Below are 12,623 nucleotides of genomic sequence, written 5' to 3'. Positions count from 1 at the left end.
CCACACAAACAGGTCAAAAGTCAAATCTTTGCTAACTAAAGTTCCAATTCAATCAAAATCAAACTAAACGGACTTAGCAAACTTCCATTCATAAAAACTAAATAAACTACTCATGTAGATCAAAGCAAGCAAAACTCCAATTTGTACCGACCATGTTTTCGATTATATGGATGCTTTCCCACCTCCAGCATCCTTGCTATTTCGTTACCCGACTCGAAAGCTCTCTGAAACTGAGCCTGAATTTCTCTAGCCACATCAAAAGCATCTCTAGAACCCGACTTGAATGCTCCACCACCTCCATCGGAACTCCAGTGGTCCTCACGCTTCTCCTCCTCATCCACAACCTTCTTATCCACCACATGTAGGGAGGAGCCACGGATTCGGGTCTTGAAGACACAGAGAGATCTCTCGATGGGAAGATGTGTCTTGACGGCAGAGGAGGTTGGGAAGAGAGAATGGTTATGATCAGCAACCCTATCTGGGTCAACATTAATTCTTAGAAAAGGTTGAGGACAGAATAGGAAAAGAGCATAAATTTCATTTAATATATCATTGTTCACTCCGTGTTTTCTCAGAAGCAGCTTCCAAAGCTGGTACTTGGTTGCTTCTCAATTTCAGCTTCTAAGAGAAGCTATTTGGACCAAAAGCAACTTCTAGAGAATTTACCAAACACCATACCATAAACTCAAAAGCAGAAGTAACCCCAAAAGCAGCTCCAAAATCAATCCCAAACTAAGCCTAAGCTCAATCACATCCAATTTTAAATCATCCAAAAGGACAAATAAGCAAAACTGATGAATTAAACTACGAAGCAAAATCAGTTTAACAAAACTTCTTACATCTCAAAATCATAATAAAAAGGAAAATTAAACAAAAAGAACCATTGCAGAAGCAAATTAGAAGAACCTCAGCACTGATTTCACCAAGTTCTCATTTCTCTTCTTATTACCGAAACAAGAGAGACTCCCACCAATTTCAGAAAAAACTACAGTCCTCCCTTATGCTTATTCGTTCTCCTCTTAATCTTTTTGTTACTCTCTCTCTCTCTTCCCCCCCCCCCCCCTCCTCCCCTCCTCCTCCCACTCTCTCTCAAGATGCCTTCTCTTTTCCTTCCTGCTCTTACTCCTTTCTCTGTTTCTTCCTCCCTGTCTCCTCGTCTATCTCTTTCTTTTCCTTTTTTTCTCTCTCTTTTAATTTCTTTCCACTTATCCTCCCCTCCTGGTTTTCTTAGTCAGCTACAAGCAACCTTCTTATCTATTAACTTAATTTTGTAGAGACTTCTGACATCATTTTAGGACATTCTCTCTATGCTTATTGTAATCAGGAGTTTAGGCTCAATATCCCTTTCTTATATTTAGTAGTTTCATCAATCAAGGCTTGCCCTTTATTTTTATTTAAAAAAAAAAAAAACTCTTAATAACCAAATATTTATCTATAAAATATATATGTCTCAGAAGAGGAAAGGAAAAATATATTAGTATCAACACCATATCTCACAATCAGATGGATTTGATTTAGAAGCCAAAAACACTAAGAAAATCTGTGAGAATAAATGCCTAAAACTCCACCAACACTAGTCTGACTCGAGCAATGAAGACCATCCCAAAAAAGTAGTAGTATTAACACCCAAATATAGTCATGAGCACCAATCTCCCTATTTCTGCTTGGGGATATGCAATATTGCATGCAGTTGTGCTTATTCGTTTGAGGCCTACTGCCACTCAACCTTTTTCTGCGTCCTAGATGGTGATTGGGTATGAGCCTGCTGTCTCTCACTTACGCATATTTGGGTATGCATTTTATGCGCCCATTGCGCCGCCACAGCGCACCAAAATGGGTCCTCAATGACGATTAAGCATTTATGTTGGATACGATTCACCAACTATTGTCCATTACTTAGAACCCTTGATAGGCGATCTCTTTACCGCTAGATTTGCGGATTGTCATTTTGATGAGACAGTCTTCCCGTTGTTAGGGAGAGATAAGAACATAAATGTTCAACAGGAACGACAGGAATTGTCGTGGTCTGTCCCCACTCTGTCTCACCTTGACCCCCGAACCGCACAGTCCGAAATTAAAGTGCGGAGAATTCTCGATATTCAGAAAGTAGCAGAATCGATGCATGATGCGTTTTCTGATATCGCTAAAGTGACGAGATCACATATACCTGCTGCAAACGTGCCTGCAAGGATTGATGTCCCTAAAATTAGAGGACATGACGCCATCTCCAGGGTACCTGAGCATGGCGCCAACATCCCCTCCCATGGTGACGTTGTGGCTAGGCCCACGACTCCTGCAAGGAAGCGTGGGAGGCCCATAGGTTCAATAGATTCTCGCCCAAGAAAGAAAGCGAGTTTGGCACAAAATAATCAATTAATCATCAATGTAAATAATCCATCTCATGAGGATATTCCAGATTATGGTTATGTCCAAGAGACAACTTTGGGGAACGCTCCAATGTCAGAACCAATTCCAGAGAATAGAGAGATCTCCATGAATTACACTAGTGTACATGAGATGATGGATAGAAATTCTATTGCTATTGATGATGCATTTGCATATCATGTTGCAAAAGGAATTATAGAATATGATGATATTAAACCTCACTCTGTCGAAGAATGCCAACGAAGAGCTGATTGGCCTAAATGGAAAGATAGGATCCAGACTGAATTAGATTCACTAGCAAAGAGGCAGGTATTTAGGCCTATAACACAGACACCCCCAGATGTAAAACCTGTTGGCCATAAATGGGTCTTTGTTAGAAAGCATAATGAGAAAAATGAGGTGGTTAGATATGAAGCCCGCCTCGTGACACAAAGTTTCTCACAACGCCCTGGAATCAACTACGAGGAGACATATTCTCCCGTAATGGACGTTATAACATTCCGCTACCTTGTCAGTTTGGTAGTTTATGAAAAACTTGACATGCAGCTTATGGATGTGGTTACAGCATATCTCTATGGGGATCTAGATTCAAAGATATATATGAAGGTTCCAGATGGACTTCAATTACCCAAATCAAGTGGCTCTAAACCACGGAGCATGTTTTCAATAAGATTAAAACGTTCACTATTTGATTAAAACACTCCGGATGGATGTGGTATAACTGTCTAAGTGACTACTTAATTGGGAAGGGATATATTAACAATGACATACGCCCATGTGTGTTCATTAAAAGAACAAGTTCCATATTTTCAATCGTAGCAGTTTATGTCGATGACATGAACCTAATTGGAACTCTAGATGAGTTAAAGGAAACTGCTAAATATTTGAAATCTGAATTTGAGATGAAAGATTTTGGGAAAACATGGTTTTGTCTCAGTTTAGAACTCGAGCACTGTAGTGATGGGATTTTGATCCATCAGTCTGCATATACTCAGAAAATTCTAAGGCGCTTTGATGAAGATAAAGCAAAGCCTATGAGTACTCCCATGATCGGCCATAGTCTTGAGCCCGAAAAAGATCCATTTTGTCCAAAGGATGAGGACGAAGAATTATTAAAGGCCAAAGTGCCCTATCTAAGTGCAATTGGCGCATTATTGTACTTAGATCAATGCACAAGACCAGACATCTCATTCTCAGTGAACTTGTTAGCTTGACATAGCTCTACGCTAACACGCAGCCATTGGATTGGTGTAAAGATAATTTTTCGATACCTAAGAAGTACGATTGATATGGACCTATTTTATCCCTACAAAGAGAAGAGGAATGACGGAAAATTAGGATCAGACCCCAAGAGGCAAATTGCCGCCATCCAAGACTTTGCCGCCGGCACCACCGCCGTCCAAGGTGGCCGGCATCCCCCTCCTTCCTTCCATCAAAATGACAACAATGTTTTGATGGGTTTGCTGATGCAGGGTACATCTCTGACCCTCACAAAGGTCGCTCCCAAATGGGTTATGTCTTTACCATGGGAAGCACTGCGATATCTTGGAGGTCTATAAAACAGACCCTTTATTGCTACTTCCTCAAATCATGCAGAGATTATTGCTCTACATGAAGCTGTGCGCGAATGTATATGGCTAAGGTCTATAATTAGACATATTCGAGAAAGTTGTGGTTTGAAGTCTATCACAGATGAACCTACATGCATTTATGAGGATAATGCAGCTTGTATTGAGCAAATGAAGCTAGGTTTCATTAAAGGCGACAACACCAAGCATATATCGCTAAGTTCTTTTATAATCAGCAATAAGAATCACTTCTAAAGATTGAAGTGAATCAAATCTGATTAGAGGATAATGTAGCAGACTTATTCACTAAGTCGTTACCTAAATCCATATTCGAGAAACATGTGAAGAGCATCGGATTGATAAAGTTATCCGAACTCCCATGATTGTAGCAATCAGGGGGAGTTATGATGTCTACATGTTCGATCTCAAATAGTGAAGGACGTGTTGTACTCTTTTTCTCCTCCTCGAGCTTGTTTTTGTCTCATAGGGTTTTTCACTCGAGCAAGGTTTTTAACGAGGCAACGGATGAAGCGTCACCACCAAGTTTGAGCTGCACAAGAGGGAGTGTTGAAGGAAATCGACCTATGTGTGCCTATTCAAACTAGGATTAGTTCCATGATTGTAATTCTAAGGAGAGAATGTTCTAGAATTCCTAGTCCTATTCGGAATAGGTTTCCTTGTAACATTAGAACATGTACTTTGTAATTCCTATATATAGGGCTCCTATTCTCAATATTGAATACACAATTCTCTCATCAATCTCTCTTGAGTCTCTCATTCTTAAACATTTCCCTCTCCATTCGACCAAAACACCCGAGGTCCCGCCTCTCTCTCCCAAAATCACTTTCAATCTCATCGGCCCTCAGTCCTCATCCCTCAGCCCTCGGCCCTAAGACCTCCTCTCTTTCTCTCTCTTTTAAATAGATCATACTCTCAACTATCTCTCCCACCGTCGTGACCGCCAGTCGACCACCACCGCGACAGTCAGTCGACCATCGCCGCAGTGACCACCAGATGACCACCATCGCAGTGACCTCCAGTGGTCGCGAATAAGTCATCATGACTCCTCTCCAATACTATTCCTCTCTGATTCAGTAACGACGTAGTTCTACCTATCTCTAAACGTACAGTCTCAAATCAGATTCAGTTCTTCCTTCTTCTTTTTTTCTTCTTTTTTCCTTCTGAATTGATTGATACCTGTTCAAATTGCTTGGTTTTTTTGAAATTGTTGTCTCTTATTAATTATGTTTCTGAAATTGATTGTTTGGGATATTGTGTTTGATTCAAAGCAAAAAAGAAGAAAAATGCACTGCTTTGGTTTAATCATGTCAAATTTGCGGAAGATGAAAGTGAATCGAGAGGGTAAAGCCGTAAAGCTGCTGGTGTAGGATTAGTTTTTTTTTTTTTTTTTTGTTTGGGTAAAAGGGCTTAATTAAGTTTGGGTTTCGATGTTTGGAAGTGATGAAAGATGACTTGAAAGCTTGTCTATGATGCTAAGGTAATTTTGTCGACCCACCGAGGCCGAATGACCACCAGACGACCCCGTCGTGAGAGCTCTTAGCTCTTCGCCATAAGGTAATTTTTCTCTCATTTCTTTATTAGATTTCAATTTTAGTGCAATTTGTTTGTTTTGTTTATAATAACTTAACTGACCGGAGGTGGAGGTGGGTATAAACACATATATTTGTTTCATTTTGAGAATGCATGCTCTTGGAGGTGGAGGCCATGGCGGGTTCTGGGGTTGGGACTCTCTACCAAAGAAAACCCACAACAAAGAAAGCGATTTGATAGTTATGGGTTTTAGGTTCTTGGGTAGTTTTCCATTATGGATTTTGATTCGGAAATTGGTTGTTGCGAGCTTCCAGGTACATTTGATCCCGAACTCCGTTTAGTACTTGAACTTGTCACTGATTCTGAGTTATATGAGATTGAAAGCATCCTTTTTGGCCCTAGTTATATGCAGTCAGGCATTTTGTGTTGAAGTACATCTCATTGTCAACTTGTTTGGAGTCAATGTTACTTGAATTTCTTGGGCTTGCTACTGTTTTGAGTATATGAGGGGTCTTGATTATAGAAAGTAGTTTCAATTCTATTTCATCATATTCAATATTTATTCTTATTTTAATTAAACTAATTGCATTAAACTAATTGCTAGTGTCACATAGTTTCCAATGGAGTTTTCATGTTGACCATTTGATTGGTTTATGCAGGATTCTTGGTAGGGTTTGGAGGCCATCACCAGGAAGTTTCGAGGGCTTGCTAGAATTCTCTAAGTCGTCAGATGCTTGTCTTGAACCAGAACTCAGTCAATGGAAGGTGCAGGCCCTCACTGCTTTAAAAGTTGGGGAAGTAGAGCTCCGATCAATGTTTTTAAAGGTAATGCAACTTTAGTACAACTTTATGGTTGATTCATGCAGTTCTCTAGAACTTACATTGTTATTAAAATTTAATTGATCCTTTCTTTTTGTTAGGGTGGTGGTATCCTTACTCTGGCAAAGATATATCAGTTGGTAAGAAACAATAGTCATATTAATGAATTCTACTTGATTTTCATTTCTGTTTGTATCGTTATCTATTTTTGATTTTGTGGTAGTTAGCTCGGAAGTTATTTGGGAAGGTGTTCTTAGAAGCTTCCAATTATCATGAATGCCTTACTACTTAACATGACTGGCCTTGTTGAATTTGTTTTTTGTTACTTTGTTTTTTGTTTATTATATTTCATTTTACATCTTGTTTGATTTTCTTACATAGTGAGAATAACCAATGCCGATATGTTGCCCTCATGTTTCAAATCGGTGTAGCTGCAACTTATCATAATGTAAGTTTCTTCACTGGCCTATAGAACTATGGATTTGTTCTTTTCATTTTTCTATAAACTTGTACAAAATATTTGTTCTTTTATGTTGGCATTTCCTTCATATACTGAGAGCTTCAAACCAAAAGGGATTTTGTATTGCTACTTTGCTAGTTTGGCAGTTGTAAGGAGTTGACTCTTGCACAAACAAGACTTGCAAATCCCATGAAGTTAACATTATGCACTTCTCTATTGGATTTTGTTATAGATAACTTTATTAAATGTTGGTGCTAGTGTCCAATTTTGGTATATGCATTCTCTTTGATTGCTGACAAAATGTTGGAAACACTTGCCTAAAATATACTTGCAGTTGGTATATGCATTCTCCCTTATTGTTACTCCTTAATCTCAACATCTTTGCTATTGTTTGCAGATCAACCACTTAGGAGAAGTTTTGTATCAAATTGCTCAAGGCTTTGAATTGAGATGGTGGAAATGAAAGGCAATGTGCAGTCATTGGGAGATCAAGCTTGGAACACCCAGCAAATTGTATTATTCTTTATCATCATGTAAACCTTATGAATCTTGAGAGCTTGTTAAGCTAATGAAATGGATTAATACTTTATGAAATTATTTTTATTGGATCTATTGGAGTTTATTATATGTATCAAAGTTGCTTTCAGTAAAATATAAGAGTCACTTTCATACGACTCTCAACTAAGTAAAAACAATTGGCCAAGGGAGTTAAACACAACTAAATGGATAGCAAAACCTGTTGTTGGAGCCATTTCTGCACAACAAGACTCTACATCAAAATCATTGTCTAATAAAAACTCAAACAACAGTTTTTAAGAAACTTGTACTATCAAATACAAACAGACAATGCTTTCTTCAATTTTTTGTTGTCTTGTTTGTATTCAATCAATAGTAAATAGCTAGTCAGATGATGTACAAGCTTCATTCAGACAACAGTTTATTTACAAGCCAATATTTTCTAACTGTTCTTCACAAGTTTCTCTCCTCTAGCAGATGTTGTATGAAATTAATTTATACAAGAGTTAAGATACTTGTCGATGTTGTTCTTTCTGGTGTTCAGACAACAGCCATGTAAGTCGCTGCTATTGTGTAAAACTTTATCAGACGACAGTTTCATGGTATTGTCTGATTCATGTATCAGACGACATTGAAATAGACAACAATAGCCCCTATAATCAGACGACAGTTTTCACTGTCGTCTGATTGAATTATTGGCCTAGTGAAAGGAAGTCAGATTATGAAAACTGTCGTCTGATTGAATTATTGGCCTAGTGAAAGGAAGTCAGATTATTGTAAGTTATCAAATCTCCAGATAAGAAGAAGTTCCTACAATAGGACATCAGTTTTGAAATAATCATTTCAAATGCATAGTTTAGTGTACACAAAAACCAGAGGTTAAATAATTCAAATAGGACTTCAAATCTCAACAGAAAATCAGAGGATATATACATTCAAAATGCTGGAGCTTTCCTAATTGCAGACCAAATTTGGAAGAATCATCGAAAATTCACTTTGCTTCGGAATAAGATGAAACTTTCCAGATCCTTTATTAACTAACAGAATAGAAACTTATCAAAATTTCAGGATATTTGAAGACTAGTAAGAGGGTAAAACAAATACCAAAGAGAGCTGTGCTGCAGGGCAGTTTCTGCAGAATTCCCAAAGAAGTTAGCACTTATCCATGACTTCTTGGATAAACAACTTATGGAGTATAGACTACAAATTATTAGGATACTCATATATGATATATATATATATATATATATATATATCTCACTCATATGGAAGTTATATGCATAGTGTAGATCATTAAATCAAGTACGAAAGCATGCAGTTGATCAATAACTATATATCACTTGATAAAAAGGAAGTCAGATTATTGTAAGTTATCAAACCTCCAGATAAAAAGAAGTTCCTACAATAAGATCAGAATTTGCTTTTTAGTTTAGCAAGAAAAAACATGACTGCCACTCAACTACCTTCACTAATGAGAATCTACTCTGAGCAATAATATGAACAATGAGTAATGAAGATCAATTAACTGTTATATGGAACTTGGTGAAGATTGTTAGTGTATGAAATACTTATATCAATTTGAGTGAATCTTAGAAACCACGTTTATAATTACCAATCTCCTATCTCCAAATGCTGTTGGAAGAAACTAAACAAACATCTGAGAGCACCCTAGTCTTTAAAGTCCAAAAATATATATAGTATACATCTATATGTCCATAAGTCAATTGATCTAAGCTATAAAGAAAGGATGAACCAAATCGCTCGAAATAAACTAACATTTCCATTGTGTCTTCCAAACTCTAGTTTAAGTTGATCTTCATGAACACTTTCTCTATGTCACAGCACCAATTACGCAATGTACATAACTACATACTAGGCATAGGCAATACAAAATCAAAGATGTAAACTTTCTAATGTCAAATGCACAATGAGAATTGTAGTCACCATACTACTTGAAGAAACCAAAAACCCAATTGAATTAGCATAACCAAATGAAGAACACGTACCAGAGGAAAGATATGATGCAATAAGAACAGCGCCCATCTGGTCTTGTACCCACCATAGCCTCGAACTTTGATATCAGCCTATCAATCATCATCATCAGCCCTTACCAGTTCGTTAAAAGCTATTACCAGTTGTCAACAACAAAAACCCACCAAAATAGCTGCTAGGGATTTGACGAACTCGAATAGATCTTCGGAGGCTTCGGTCTCGGTTTTGTTGCCATTATGCGAGTCGATGGCTACTGGATTAATGGCCTCCATATTGGGCTCGTTGTTGTATGAGGGCTCTTTCATTGTCGTGGGATCAACGAGCTCGGTGATTGCGATGGTGGTGGTTTTTGATTGTTCGTCTTCTTCCATGTAATTAGGTTGGAGGTTGTCCATTACTTCCCATTCCTCAGCTCACGAAGGAAGTGAAGCACTGCTACACAGAAAATTGTGAGAGAGATATAAAATTGGAATTTTAGGGTTTGGGAATCTCAATTTGGGGATTTGGGGCTTCTTTGATTGGATTTCTCCTAATTGAATCAAATAGGAAACTAATGAAAGCTTAAGCTAGCTGGGGGAGATGAATCGATCAAGCTGATAGCCAGCTCTTGCTACCTCTTGCTACACTAGGTCAGGAGAGAGCGATTGAAAGAGGCTTACCAATGAACAACAGTGAATGAATTCTTTGGACCCGTTCCTTCTTCAAATCGAAGAACAGTATCAACAGATTCAACTATCCTTCTCACTTAGCTAACAGATCTTCTCTGTCCAAAATCCAGCTCAGAAAGTGCTTGTAGCTTTTGTCTCTTCTAGGGGAGAAGACCCTCTCTTAGCTAACAAGAAAGAATTAATTGATGAGTTTGTGTGGAGAAAAAAACAAGCTAGCTAGGTCGAGAGGCGCGCCATGGAAAGAAAGGTAATAGTTTTCAAAAAATTTAACCAAGTGTGGGAAAAACACGGGGTCTTAGAGGGCAAAAGGGGTGAAGAGGTTTTGATTGTGCCAAAAAACTATTTTTGGTCAGACTAGGTCATACTATTCCTCCGTTTACCTAGACAACATATAAATGTTGTCCTAATTTTCAATCGTTAATGAGAATTTATCAGCTTTCTCAAACGACAGTTATCTATCGTCCTACTTTTTCAACTTACAAAAAAGATGAAAAAACTGAAATAGTGTGGATTCTCACGCCATTCAGACAACATAATTACTTTATATGTTGTCTGAAGAAGTTTAAAAAATTCAGACGACAGAAAACAAGAATTCTGTTGTCTGAAGTGTGTCGTCTGAAGGCATTATTGGCATAGTGAATCATTATATGCTATTCGACCAAAACTTATTGAGATTGTAGTATTTGTTAATATGAAGTTTCTCAAATAATTGTTCCTCAAGTGCCTACTTAGGTCCAGGTTGGGGCAGCTTTGCTTAATGAATAAGTTGATTATTTCTTAATTTAAACAGGTTGAGCTGTTCGGTAAAAATAGAATCAATCAACTTATTTTTCAAGTTACAACTTCCTTATGCAGATTATACAAGCTGAGAAATAGAAGCAGCAAAAATCTGTAGATTTCAAAAGCTATAAGCCTTTATTGACTATACCTAAATTGCCCTCTTCCCATATGATAGAAGCTTTAAAAACTTGAAGTCCCCAATACTGGCCAAGTTGTATGCATATTGGAACAGTGTAGGGTTCTACCAAAGGAAACTCTATTTTCCTGTAGAAACAAATTAAAGCATGCATAAATTTACAATAACAAAAACAAAGAACGTATATATTTCTCAAGTTAAATATAATGTAGTGGTAAGTGGTAACTCAACAAGAAACCAACAAAATGAAAGAAAAAAATCATTGCACTTACACTGCATTAATTGGACAATGCATGTGAATAAACTTGATTTACATATCTTAAATCATGCCTTCAAGTAAATATCATTCTAATCAGACACCAATTTTTTGATTATTTGTTTCACCTGCTCTTATATATCTTAATCTATAGTTAATGTATAACTCTAAGTCTCTAATCTTGTTAACATGCTTCTTGTTTTCATATGTGATTTGCTCACATGGTGAAAATGAAAAAATGGACTTCTCTAAGTTATTCTTCGGATTTGGTTTTTGGAAGTACATTGGACTATCCCCATTCAACACATGACTTCCCCAAAGCCACAAGGAAATCAGAAAATGCAAAGCACTAGGAGAGTATCTCTCCTACTTGTTCGGAGTTTTAAAGAAAATCAAAGAAGTCTGCAAGATCGGATCATCAAGAGGAAATCTACGTGAATCACTCTCACTGATCTTGAGTATAAGTGGTATTCATTTCATATCATGCTAGATGATTTAAATTGATTTGGTATACACATTTGCATTAAAAAATTTTGACATGCATGGCAGATAAATAGGAAGTGGTGATTTCTGTTTTAACATCTTTCCATATTTATCTTATTTGATAATTAAGAAAAGATTTGATTGAGGGGGAGTTTTCCTCCCTTATAAAAGGTTTTGAAATTGAAGTTAGATGTAGGGTTTTTATGCATAACATTGTCCTCTCTTGAACTGGTCGTTTTTGTTCAAGTCAGTTTCAGAAAACTCTCGCTGCTTGTTTCATGTATTCTATTGCATAATCTCTCACGTTCATAATTCATTCTCAAGATCAGTGAGACGTTGAGATCAAAGAAGATTGGTTGATTGGTTCTTGTTGATAGAGTGATGATTAAGTAAAAGTTAGATCAGTTATAAATCAAGTTAGCATTTATTGCTTAGTGAATGTGTTTGTCATGAACAACAACACTTGTATACTGTAAACTCATTTAATTCATATTGGATTTATCTTTCATGTTGGCTACGTTAAAAGCCACGCAGTGAAGTTTCCTCAGTGGAGCGGTTTACACTGCGTTAGCAATTTCTGTGTCCTCCTTGATATAGTGATTTAATTGTTAAGCAATTCTATTGATTATAGTACAATATTGTTCTGTTTGGTATTTTCAGTTTTGCTATTAACTATACTCGTTCTCTAAGAATTTTCATTATTTTCAATTTTTTGATTATTTGTTTCACCTAGTCTTATATTTCTTAATCTATTGTTAATGTATAACTCTAATTTTGCTATCTTGCTTCTTGTTTTCATATGTGATTTACTCTAAGTGTTATTTTGAACAAAATTATTAGATAACTTCACAAAATAACGTAGATACAATTATATTAACATAAAATGAAGAATTGTAATTCAATAAATGGATCAAAACCATAACTTGAATGACCACTCAATTCAAGCCTAAGTCTTATGCACTTCTCTCATGTAGTATTCTTTTATGGGGCATGAAAACTATATTACCGA

Source organism: Rosa chinensis, chromosome 6 (genome assembly GCF_002994745.2).
Source record: "Rosa chinensis cultivar Old Blush chromosome 6, RchiOBHm-V2, whole genome shotgun sequence".
NCBI classification, from domain to species: Eukaryota; Viridiplantae; Streptophyta; class Magnoliopsida; order Rosales; family Rosaceae; genus Rosa; species Rosa chinensis.
Note: the sequence above shows the minus strand (reverse complement) of the source record.